General features: G+C 39.6%; 1 pseudogene; it reads left to right on the top strand.

Annotated features, from left to right (window-relative positions):
- Window positions 1-1,668: 1,668 nt before the first annotated feature.
- On the top strand, window positions 1,669-2,003 carry LOC102833571 (annotated as a pseudogene).
- The last annotated feature ends 9,366 nt before the right edge of the window (window positions 2,004-11,369 follow it).

The raw sequence follows: 11,369 nt of genomic DNA, 5'->3' as shown, positions 1-11,369 counted from the left end.
TGCTACTCTATATTCAACAGCAAGCTTCAGAATCTCTTATGATACCCGATTTGGTCTTTTCTTTTTTTCTTGAATAATCTTTCATTTTCTTCATGTATGATGTTCTTGATTTCATTCCACAGCTCATCTGATATTTAGTCATTAATGTTCAATGCATCAAATCTGTTCTTGAGGTCTCTAGATTCAACTGGGATATACTTAAGGTTGTACTTTGGCTCTCCTGGACTTGTTTTAATTTTTTTCAACTTCAACACAAACTCGAATGTGAGCAATTGATGGTCTGCACCCCAGTCAGCTCCTGGCCTTGTTTTGGTTGATGATATTGAGCTTCTTCATTGTCTCTTCCCACAGATGTAATCAGTTTGATTCCTGTGTATTCCATCTTGCGAGGTCTATGTGTATAGTCATGATTTCTGTTGTTGAAAAAAGGTATTTGCAATAAACAAGTCATTAATCTTATAAAATTCTCTCTTGAGATTTCCAGCTTCATTTCAATCACTGAGACTATATTTTTCAACTACTAATCTTTTCTCTCTTTTTTTTTTTTTCAAATTTACTATCCCATTCACTAAGAATTTTCAATGATTGCATGTTTGATGAATTTTAGACTGAAGAAGATAGAATTTTTCAGTTTATTCACCAACAGTTTTAATGGTTGGTGGTTATTTGAACAATAATTATATTACCTAGTCCTCTTTGTAGGTGTATGGATATTATCCTATCACACGCAGCAGTATGCATCAAGACTGATTTTGAAATGCTTTAATTTTTTTTTCAATTTGTCATTACCAGCATAGTAAACCATATAGTTAGTTATCTGATTCAATATGGTCAATATCTGTCCATATCAGCTCACTAATGCCTAGAATAACAGTCTTTATGAGTTTCATTTCATTTTTGATGACTTCCAATTTTCCTAAATTCACACTCATACATTCCATGTTAAGATTGTTAATGGTTGATTGCAGAGTTTTCTTCTCATTTTGAATTGTTCCCTATCAACAAACAAAAATCCCTAAAGCTCCCCTCCACCTACTTCAATAAGGGTGACTCTCCTTTGAGAAGGTACCACTTCTCCAGTTGTATTCTGAGTGCCTTTCAACCTAGGGCCTTAGCTTCCAGAACTATATCCTACACTGTTCTACTGCTACTCATCAGATTTTTAGTGGCTAGTCTTTCAAAAGTAATCAGCCTCTTCTTTCTTTCTAGTCTGCCTTTTTCTGGAAACCCTTCTGAAATCTTTCATCCATGGGTGACCCCAAATTCTTTGAAATACTAGTGGCATAGTGTCTAATGTTACAGCAACATAGGAAACACAAGAGTACAAGAAACTGACAGACCAGTGGTGGATCTTGAGAATATCCCACCTGAATTTAGAGACTATCTCAAGTATAGATATGACGCACTGAACACTAATGACAGAAAACTAAACTTTCAAAAAAAAAGATGGAAGGGACTTCTGGAAAGATGACACAACCCTCTACAGCAAAGATATGAGCAATCAAATGAAACACACACAGATGAAAGTCCTTAATCTGAAGTAACTGAAGAAAATATTCAAGTCTTGACTTGCAATATTGAAGGAATCCATTGTAAATATCTTGAATGCTGTAGAAAGCATCAGAGAAGATAGAAGGGGCTGTTACCTACAGATTGCTGGCAGATACCATGGCAAACTATGAGCAGTTCCAGAGGGTTCCCCTAAACTGAACAGTGTTACGAAGTTTGGTGTGACCAAGCAGAAGAAGATAAAGAAGGACAAAGACAAGGTGGAAATTCTGGAAACAATAGAAATGAACAAAAAGAATGAGGAGGAGAAGCAGTGTGGCCTGGACAAGAGGACCTCAGCCCAAGTAACCTTGGAGAAGATGCAGAAGTGGCAAATGGAAAGGATCCTAAAGAAAGCATTCAAAACCCACAAGCATAGAGTAGAGGACTTCAAGAGACACCTGGACACAATCAAGGAGCATTATGACACCCCCAACATCAGCATGACCAAGTAGCTTCCCACCTTAGGGGAATGGCATGGTCTTGAGGGGCAGTGGAATATAAAATTGGTTTTACACCCAGTGCCTTTGGCATTTTCCATTAACATTCTTTAACCGAAGCCTTTGCGTTTTCTACTGTGATAATGCTTTTTAAAACTGTCTCTTCACTCTGTCCTTTCAAAAAATATATAGAAAAAAGAAAAACAGAAGATGGAATGTATACAAAGAATTGTTATAATTAAAAGAAATGGCTGATGTTCAACCATTGCAAAAGGTAGTGTATAATCAAGAACCGATGGTACTGAAGGAAGAAGTCCAAGAAGCACCAAAGTCTTTGGCAAGAAACAAAGTCCCAGGAAATGACAGAATACAAATTGAAATCTTTCAGAAAAACAGATGAAGCATTGGACATGCTCACTCATCTATGCAAAGAAATTGGGAAGACAGCTACCTGGCAAACTGATTGGAAGTGATCCTCATTTGTGCCCATTCAAAAGAGAGGCAACACAACAGAAAATGGAAATCATTGGACAATATTATTAATATCCATGCAAGTAAAATTTTGCTGAAGATAATTTAAAAAAGGATGGAAAAGTACACCAATAGGGAACTGCCAGAAAGTCAAGCTGGATTCAGAAGAGCACATGGAACTAGTGATACCATTGCTGACATCAGATGGATCTTGGCTAAAAATACAGAATTCCAAAATGTTGTTGTTAGATGCCATCGAGTCAGTATCAACTCATAATAACCCTATGCACAACAGAATGAAACACTGCCTAATCCTGGGCTAACTTCACAACTGTTGCCACGCTTGAGCCCATTGATGCTGCACTTTGCCAATCCATCTTGCTGGGGGTCTTCCTCTTTTTCTCTCACCCTCCACCTTACCAAACATGATATCTCTCTCCAGCGACTAGTCCCTCCTGACAATATGTCCGAAGTATGAGAGATGAAGTTTGGCCATCCTAGCCTCCAAGGAGCATTCCGACTACGCTTCTTCCAACACAGATCTGTTGGATCTTTTGCCAGTCAATGGCACTTTCAGTATTCTCCTCCAAAACCATAACTCAAAAACATAATTTTTTCTTCTATGATCTTCCTTATTCACTGTCCAACTTTCACATGCACATGAGGTTATTGAAAATACCATGGCTTGGATCAGGCACACCTTAGTCCTCAAGCTGTCATCTTTGCTCTTCAACACTTTAAAAAGGTCTTGTGCAGCAAATTTGCCCAATGCAATACATTGTTTGATTTCTTGACTGCTGCTGCCGTAAGTGTTGATGGCTGTTCCAAGTAAAATGAAGTCTTTGACAACTTCAATCTTTTCTCCATTGATAAGAATGTTGTTTATTGGTTCAGTGGTGAGAATTTTTGTTTTCTTTATATTGAGATGCAATTCATACCGAAGGCTATACTCTTTGATCTTCATTAGTGTTTTAAATCCTCTTCACTTTCAGCAAGCAAGGTTGTCTTATCTGCATATCACAGATTGTTAATGAGTCTTCCTCCAATCCTGATGCCACATTTTTCTTCATATAACCCAGCTTCTTGGATTATGTGCTCAGCATACAGGTTGAGTAAGTATGGTAAAAGAATAAAACCCTGTTGCACACCTTTCTTAATTTTAAACCACTCAGTATTTCCGTGTTCTGTTAGAACAACTTCCTCTTGGCCTATGTACAGGTTCCTCATGAGCACAATTAAGTGTACCAGAATACTCATACTTTGCAATATTGTCCATAGCTTGTCATGACCCATACAATCAAAAGCCTTTGCACAGTCAATAAAACACAGGTAAACATCTTTCTGGGATTTTCTGCATTCAGCCAAGATCAATCTGATGTCAGCAATGATATTCTTGTTCCACTTCCTCTTCTGAATCAGGCTTGAACCTCTGGAAGTTCTCTGTCAATGTATGTTGGCAGCCATTTCTGTATTTCCTTTAGTAAAACTTTACTCACATGTGATATCAAAGATGTTGTCTGATGATTTCCACATTCCATTGGGTCAGTAAGATGGTGGTCTAGGAATAAAGGCTGTATGGATCCTCTACAGCAAAGATATAAAAAGGCAAATGAAACTGATGCAGATGATAGTTCTGGAGTGCTGATCCTCATATGAAGGGAAAGAGAAGTAGACTGACTACTTATTGAGCAGACAGGCATAAAAGGGAGTCAGGTGATCTGCGCTAGTGACCAGATAGGTACAGCCATCTTGAGCTTTTGTGAATGGCTTCAGAGACAAGAAAGCATATCAGCATTGCAGAAACATATCTGTGGGTCAACAAAGATGCTAATTTTTTTCTTATTCCCAAGACTCACCTCGTGACCAGAGGCAAGGCTGGACCCTACCTGTATATACCCCAGGGAAACTCCTGCTTTCTCAGCAGATTGAGCTGCACAGAGTTAAGCATTGTGGAGAACAAGAGAGGGAGCTCTCTGCATTGACCCCATTCAAATGGGCCTGCTCCAAACCTGCAGAGTCAGCTCTGGCTAACACTTTCATAACCCTCACTAGGAGAAGCAGCTAAACAGACCTTGTGAGAGAGAGAGAGAGAAGAAAAAAAAAAGGTCAGTCACAATGTGGCAAAGATGGCAGTAGGTGGTGTAGAGACAGACCACTTATTGGTGGGTGGACATAAAGGGGCAATTTTCCCACTCTTTTCTTATCCCCTGCATTACCCTCGTGACCAGAGGTGTGGCCAGCCTGTATCCACATACACTCCCAGAGAAGCTCCTGTTCTCTGGATTGCTGGAGTCACATCAAAGAGAGTGGGGAGGTAGCACCAACCCTGGCACCTAGAATCAGGTGTGGTTTATTCCAGACCTGCAGAGCTGGTTCTGATCAGCCCTGGGCTAGAGGAACTTTTCACCCTCTACTGGGACAGAAATGCCCTGATCTCCCCAGCTGCTATCAGATCTGCATGAACTACTTCCAGTTTGTGTCACCAGAAGAAACAATACATAGACCTACAGGAACTCCATCTAGGGTTGAGTGTTACCATGAAGTTCTTAGCTGGAAGGAGAACTTAGAATTGTCTTCTCTCTGGGTCTGGCACCTGTCCTGTTTGTTTTCCCTTTTATTGTTTTGGTTAGTTTATTCTACACCCCTCACCTTTGCCTCTTTTGCTTTCTATCTCCCATTTCATTTTTTAAACTATTTTTCTGATTTTCTTCCCCAATTGTTGCTGTCTCATTCTTTTTTCTTATTTATTTACTATCCCTCTTTTTATTTATTTATTTATTGGTTTAGTTTATTTCTCTCTGCTCTCTTTCCCTTTTCTGCATTCCTCTCTGTAACTGTGTTTAGGTCTTTTACTTTCTTTTTATTTTCTTTTATGATTTTTATTTTCCCCTCCTTCTTTTCTCACTTTGATTTTTGCACTCCTTACTATCTGTATCCTGCTTTTGATTTCCCTTTGTTATCTTCTGTTTCACTGTAGTTTGCTGGTTTGTGTTTGTTTTCCTTTTCTCTCATGTGTGTGTTGTCTTTTCTTACCTCAACCAACAAGAGATAGCAACCCCATCCATACAGCCCAGCCACAATTGTACCTTCTTACAACACCACCCAATGGAAAGGAACCAATACCAGCTGCTATACACCAGATCAATGACAAGAAACAACATTAGCCCAATCCATCTGAAACTGAACTGCACTGAAAAGTGAACAGAGAGCAATGCATAAGGTCATTTCCTGACCACACCTACCAGGAGTCAGTTGATGAGTGCTTAAGAATAGAACAACATACAATTATCAACTTAATACAAATACAAGTCCACAGTGCCTAGAAAGCAGCAGAAAATTTTGGCTCACATGAAGAATTAAGTCAGAGTGGGTCAAACAAGTGACCCAAACAAAATATTTGAAGGGAAAAAGGTTAGGCGCAACCTATAAAAGAATTCAAGAAAATGACATTTTAGTACCCACAAATGCTAACAGAAAATTTGAGGAAGAAAAGGGGAATTCGGGAAAGAACTATAGGAACAATAGATAAAGGATTGGGAAAAAAAACACAAAAACCTGTAAATAAAAATGCAGAAGATTAATACTAAGATTTCAGAAATGGACAATACACGGAAACACAAAAGAGTAAATCTGAATCAGTGGGAGACCAAATTAGTGAACTTGAAGATAAATCTCTCAATACTAGTAAGCTAGAAGAATGACCAGAAAAAAGATGAAAAATTCTGAAGAAAGTCTAAGATACATGTGGGGCAACATGAAGAGGAATAACTTGCAGGTAATCAGAATTCCAAAAAAAGGAAGAGACAAAGAAAAGCACAGAAAAGATAGTTGAAAAGGTGTTGGAAGAAAATTTCCTTAACATCATGAAAACTAAGAAAATAACCAAGCAGAAAACTGGACGAACCCCAAACATGATAGACCTCCCAAAGAAAATCTTCAAGATATATCATAATCAAACTTTTCAAAATCAAAGACAAGGAAAGCATCCTGAAGGCAGTTTGGGAAAAACAAAAAGGTACCTACAAAGGAGACCCAATAAGATTAAGCTCTGATTTCTCTGCAGAAACCATGCAAGTAAGAAGGCAATGGAGAGGCATATACAAAACTCTGAAAGAAAAAAATTGTCAACCAAGAATTATATGCCCAGCAAAATTTTCCCTTAAAAATGAATGGGAAATCAGAACATTTCCAGATAAGTGAGAATGAGGTTTATTCTCACTTCATAAAATGCTTTCAGGGGTTTTCCATCCTTTTCTTTGTTCTAGAATAGTTTGAGTAAAATTGGTGTCACCTATTCTCTGAATGTTAGGTCAAATTCACCAATGAAGTCATCTGGGCTTGGATTTTTGTTGTTGTTGAGAGTTTTTTTAATGACCTGATCAGTTTCTTATTTTGTTATATGTTTGTTCAGATTTTCTACTTTGAATTTTGAGTGGTGTCACTATGTAAGTCAATCTCTGGTTTTTGTCTACTGTTGTTTGTTCTCAGTCCAAAGGTTTCCCTTTAGAATTTTTTGTAAAGTTGCTCTGGTTTTTACAAATTCCTTTAATTTCTGTTTATCTGGAAATGTTCTGACCATAAAAGAAAATTCAATAGTTAACATTACTCTCAATGAGGAGCAACTGAAAGCATTCCCTTTATGAACAGGAACCAGACAAGGATGCCCTTTATCATCACGCCTATTCAATACTATGTTGGAGGTCTTAGCCAGAGCTATAAGGCAAGAAAGGTAAATTAAAGGAATCCAGATTGGTAAAGAAGTAAAACTCTCTCTATCTGCAGATCACATCCTATAAACAGAAAATCCAAAAGACCTGGTAAGAAAATGATTGGGACTCATTGAAAGATTCAGCAAACTGACAGGATACAAGACCCAAAGTCAAATATTACAGTGAAACGTGCAAAGACCTGGAGTTTGAAAACCAAAAGGGAAGAACACACTCAGCTTTTCTTAAGCTGAAAGATCCGATGGAAAAATTCAAAGCTTGACTTATAATATTGAAGGATTCTATGAGCAAAATATTGAATGATACAGAAAGCAACAAAAGAAGACTGAAGGAATACCCAGTCATTGTACCAAAAAGAACTGCTTAATGCAAAGGAGTTCATTGATCAAAAGTCAATGGTGTTTAAGAAAAAAATCCAAGGTACATTGAAGGCATTAGTAAAGAGGTAGGCTCCAGGAAATGATGAAATACATACTGAAATCTTTGAAAAAACTGACGTAGCACTGGAGGTACTCACTCACCTAACCCAGGAAATTTGGAAGACAGCTACCTGGCCAACTGAGTGGAGGAGATCCAGAATGCAGAAAGCATTGGACAATACCATTAATATCTCATGTAAGTAAAAGTTTGCTAAAGATAACTCAAAAACAGATACAACAGGAGACTTCTGGCAAGATGGTGGACTAAGCAGATGCACTACATGGACCCTCTACAACAAAGATATGAGAAACAAAAGAAGACAGACATAGATGCAAGTTCTGGCACCCTGAACTTCAGAAGAAAGTTTAGAAAGTTGGATGAAACCATCTTTCTTGCTGGGAAAAGAGTCTGAGCAGAAATGCCAAGAAAGGGAAGACTGACTGGTGAACAGCTGGCCAGATGTGGTTCCACCATCTTGTGAGCAGTTTTGGCAGTGGAGAGAGACTGGCAGAGTAGATTTGCATGGGTGACAGGAAAGGTATGAATTCTTCTTTTCCCCACATTCCCTGGTGACCACAGATGTGGCCAGCTCCCAGATGGAGTTCTTATTGGCCTCAGTGTTATTTATGCTCAGGGCACTAAAACCGGAAGTATTGTGTGGGGGCCCTTGATGAAGCTGGCTTCAGTGTCTGTTAGGACCACAGGGCAGCAGGAGACAAGGAGACTGGTTAAATGCTGGCCTGGTGGCTCTGTGGGTTTTGTAGGTCTGGACTCAAGCCCACCTGAATGCAGGCATCAAAGCGGCACACCAGAGTGGCACAGTCATCCCCACCTCACACTGGCATGGCTCCCAATCACGTGGCTCCAAATTCCAGGGAACAGGGTCTGCACTGGGGGTGGACAAGGGTGGGAGCTGCTCTGAGTAATGGGCAGGAGTCTGGTTTACCTTTGGGCACTCAGACTGGCTAAAAGAGCTTTGTGACACTTGCCTTAACAAGGCAGAGGAGAAGGGGCCACATGGCTGAGAAGCCAACTACAAGAGCAAGGAGTACGCGCAGTACTGCAGAGAAAAGGTGACCTTAACGGGAAAACTGCCACATCCTGAGCTGCTTCTGATCTGGAATTGAAAAGAAAGTTTACTTCCCTAATGAACCCCATAGTTGTGAGTTTGTTAGGAGTTCTGTGTGGCCTTTGCAATGGAATTGTGGAAGTTATGGTTACTATCCAAAAAAAGAGCCTTGGGCTGATTTTGAGTTTAATTTTTCCCTCTCCTTTGTGAAGTTAGAGGAGGTCAGACATGGCCTTCATATGGTATTGGAACTGTTTTTTCTCATATTGAGTTGCACCTCATCAACAATTGAAGGTCCCAAAAGCTTTACTCCATTCAGGCCACTAAGGTCAACTCTAGAGCTCTAGTAGTATAGTGGGTTACGAGCTGGGATGTTAACCACAAGGTCAGCAATTCAAATTTACCAGCAGTTCCATGGGAGAAATCTCAGCCTTTCTGCTCCTGTAACGATTTGCAATCTTTGAAATACTGTACAGTGTCACTATGAGTAGGAACTGACTGTATGGCACATGATCACCAGCACCACCTACTTTGAGGAGACAGCTCTTCCCCAGTTGTATTTTCAGCGCCTTCCAACAGTCTTCTGAGACTATAGGAGTCAATGTTCCATTGCTATTCATAAGGTTTTCAGTGGCAAACCATTCAGAAGCAGTCTGCCTCCTCTTCTTCTTAGTCTGCTCAGTGTGAAAGTTCTACTGAAACCTGTTCACTATGGTTGATCCTGCTAGAATTTAAAATTCTGGTGGCATAGCTTCTAGCATCAAAGGAACACAAAAATCACCACAGTATGATACACTGAAAGACGAGTGTTAAATTTATAGCTTAGGAAACCTTAGAGTTGCTGTTAGTCAGAAATGACCCAATAGCATGGCTTTGCTTTGACATGTTGTTGCTGTTGTTAAGTGCCATGGAGTCTGTTCCAGCTCATAGTGACCCTGTATAGGGTTTCCAAGGAGCAGCTGGTGAGTTTGAACCACCAGCCTTGCAGATCAAACCAAGCTTGAGGTCCAGTGCATTGTCCGTTCTGACTCTTAGTGACCCTGTATAGGGTTTCCAAGGAGTGGCTGGTGAGTTTGAACCACCAATCTTGTGGTTCAAACCAACCTTGCAGTCCAGTGTATTATTCTGCAGCGCCACACCAGGACTCCATGGCTTTGACATATATGTCTGTATATATAAAAATATAATGTCATGATAACGTAGTACTGTCTCCTAAAGCAATGTTTTCTCTGGAATGAAAGACCCTCACCTGAAATGTCTGCTCTGGTGTTTACACTGACATTTATTGCCATGTGATACCAACATTTCTCCAAACAGGAATGCCCAAATATTGTTCTTCATAAATTGCTCCATTGTTGGCTCAGTGGTTAACTGTTGTGCAGCATTAAGGTTTTTAGAGACTGAACCAGTAATTCAAGTAGAAGTTCATAATATGAAACAGAAAGGAGATATTAGAGGGGAAAGGCTCCTGTGAACAAGAAAAGACCAAATCACATTTCACCACTTTGGCAATGATTAGAAAGCACTTTACTAGGAAGTATACCATGAGGATTCACAGTGATGGCAACATAAATATTTAAGTGCAATAAGGAGTGCTGAGTAGAAAAAAACTGGACACAATACACAGGTAACAATGGAAAAGAACAAGGTCTCCATGGCCAAAGGTGTGAGAGTTGCTAAATTCAATAGAATAGCCTCAGTTGTCTGTGATCTTGTGTCCTCTATCCAAGGACTTTTTCTAGTTGACTGATTCAAATGTAATGCCCTTCATGCAGGGGCTCCATCAGACATTCTTGCTCTCTTGGTGTTCCCCAGAACAGTGGCCCTGCATCAGTCCCATCTCTACAGTCAGTGCTTCTCTGGGAAAACATAGGAGCAGAGCTGACATGATGTTCTTGGAGAAATGAGTATCGTGAAGATGGATTGATGAGCAGTGACTATTTTTCTGAAGCAGAGTCAATACTTCAGGCTCTTCGGGGGTCTCTGAAGATGGACAGGTGTGAGTTTATTTGAAGCAAAATAATCATGTTAACCTTATAATGTTGTTGTTATGCGCCATGGAGTCGGTTCCGACTCACAGAGACCCTGTATAGGGTTTCCGAGGCTGTAAATCTTTATGGGATTAGAAAGCCTTATCTTTCTCCTGTGGAACAGCTGGTAGTTTCAAACTGCTGATTGTGAGATTAGCAGCTCTGTATAAGTGCCAAAACATAAATCTCTCAGCCACCCCCAAAGTGACCACTAAAGCCAGTGCTTACACTTACAATATTTAAACAGCCTCACGACTTTTAAACAGAAGATAAATGACAATTCACTTAAATACATAGAGTTTTATGTATTCATGAAGAAGCCAAGATACATGAAAGCCAGAGACCAAGGGACTATGCCTACTTTATTTAATAATTTATTCCCATTTTCAACCTAAATATTGGAGCAAAATCAATGAATAAAATATATCCCTATACTAAAGAAAAAAAAAAAAAGATTCAATTTTTACCTACCGAGTTCAAGTTACTGAAGGTATCCATCTCTATGGAGTTTCCTCTGAGCAAGATCTAACAAAGTCCACTCTTCCAGGCTAAAACCCACACCTTTAATGTTCAGTGAGTCCTAAAATAGTCCACACATTCTGGATCAGCATTATATCACGTGCTCCAGTGCTTACAAGAACTAAGACTGCAGTAAAGCACTTTA

This window comes from Chrysochloris asiatica, unplaced genomic scaffold (assembly GCF_000296735.1).
Source record: "Chrysochloris asiatica unplaced genomic scaffold, ChrAsi1.0 scaffold00013, whole genome shotgun sequence".
Lineage (NCBI taxonomy): Eukaryota > Metazoa > Chordata > Mammalia > Afrosoricida > Chrysochloridae > Chrysochloris > Chrysochloris asiatica.
Note: the sequence above shows the minus strand (reverse complement) of the source record. Positions and strands in the feature narration are given on the sequence as shown.